The sequence below is a fragment of the Pyxicephalus adspersus genome, chromosome 4, assembly GCF_032062135.1.
Source record: "Pyxicephalus adspersus chromosome 4, UCB_Pads_2.0, whole genome shotgun sequence".
NCBI classification, from domain to species: domain Eukaryota; kingdom Metazoa; phylum Chordata; class Amphibia; order Anura; family Pyxicephalidae; genus Pyxicephalus; species Pyxicephalus adspersus.
In genome coordinates this window covers 8980770-8982306 of record NC_092861.1, presented here as the reverse complement: position 1 = coordinate 8982306, position 1537 = coordinate 8980770, and the positions used below count along the sequence as shown (strand labels likewise).

The following is a 1537-nucleotide window of genomic DNA, read 5'->3' as shown; positions in this document are numbered from 1 at the left end:
GAACGACCGCGCTGGATCTTGCACTTTGCTCTTGTGATTGCCCACAGGACTTTGCAAGCACCCACCCACTTCCTGCTATATATCTTTGTCTGTAAAGCAATTATGTCTTCCAGGAGAGCCACACCTATGTCTAGAGAGGAGATGGAGGTTTTGGTGGAGGTCCTTGAGAAACGCTGAGGCGACGTATTGACAGAAAACGTAAGTAATAATTTTGTCACTTTGTGCAAGTTAAATTTTTTTTTTGATATTTGTTAAAACTTATGTAATTTTTAGCTTTATTATTTTAAATTTATTTTAATTCTTTAAAAAAAATTTTTTGAAATCTTAAAAAAAATTTATTTATTTATGGCAATTTTTGGTTATGTTTATGCTTTTATGCATAAGGACGGCGTGCTGGGGAGGTAGAGGAGCAGCCGCAGGAGCGTCCGGAGGAGCCGGTAGAGACAGAAGGTAAAAAAAAAAAAAATATTTTTCCAGATTTTCCGATATTTTTGCATATTTTTCCATATTCCATATTTTCCATTTTGTCATATTTTACATAGATTTTTCCACAGATAGGTAGATAACAAAACCTATTTTTCCCTATAGTTTCAATTTTTTTTTTATATTATTTTTATGCAGAGTGCATTCTGGGGACCCCTGACCAGGCTGGCCGTCCGGAGGAGTCAGTAGAGGTGGAAGGTAGGATATCGGTATATGGTTATCTGAAAAAAATTGTATAATTTTCTAAATATGACAAATAGATTATTTTTACATATAGTGCAAACATGCATTTTATTTATTTTTATGCAGAGTTGATTGTAGGGTCAATTGACCAGCCTGGCCGTCCGGAGGAGGCAGTAGAGGTGGAAGGTAGGTTATCAGTATATGGTTATAAGCAATAGTAGCACAATTTTCTAAATATGACATATAGATTATTTTTAGATATAGTGCAAATATGTATTTGTTTTTTTTTATGCAGAGTTGATTGTAGGGTCAATTGACCAGCCTGGCCGTCCGGAGGAGCCAGTAGAGGTGGAAGGTAGGATATCGGCATGTTTATAATGGAAAAATGTACAAATTTCTAAATATGACACAGATTATTTTGAAATATACAGCAAATATGTATTTTAATTTTTATTTTTAAAGAGTTGATACTGGTTTCCGGAGAAGAGGAGGTAGTCCAGTCTGTGGTGGAAATTGAGCCACGTATGTACACAACTTTCAGAGAGGTAGGTTGCATATAATTGTGTGTCGATGAAATTTTTATTTTTTTTTCCAGAAAGTCTGGAGCCAGGCACGTCAGGGACGGTGGCAAAAAGTGTTGGTAAGCATTCATATCTTGTTTATGTGAAAATGTCTCATATCCATGTGTCGGCCTCACAATATATGTGTACCTAATATTCTTTTTTATTCCTACAGTTTCTACAAAGGAAGAAATCCTGTCGAAACTGGAGGCATTGGAGCAGCGTTGGAAAGAGGTGGCCCAGACGGTGCGCGAGGCAAGAAGCGAGCTGCGGGCATTGGAAAGGATAATCAAAAAAAAATTGTACAAAAG

At 36.6% G+C, this 1537-nt stretch overlaps 1 long non-coding RNA gene across 2 annotated transcripts; it reads left to right on the top strand.

The window, feature by feature from the left end:
* Window positions 1-9: 9 nt before the first annotated feature.
* LOC140328038 (uncharacterized) lies at window positions 10-1251 on the top strand. Of its 2 annotated transcripts, XR_011920217.1 has the most exons (4): window positions 10-450; window positions 622-681; window positions 962-1021; window positions 1129-1251. It is a non-coding gene; the product is annotated as an uncharacterized lncRNA (long non-coding RNA). The 2 variants fall into 2 exon arrangements; XR_011920218.1 differs by lacking the exons at window positions 962-1021; window positions 1129-1251 and adding an exon at window positions 793-853.
* Window positions 1252-1537: the final 286 nt, after the last annotated feature.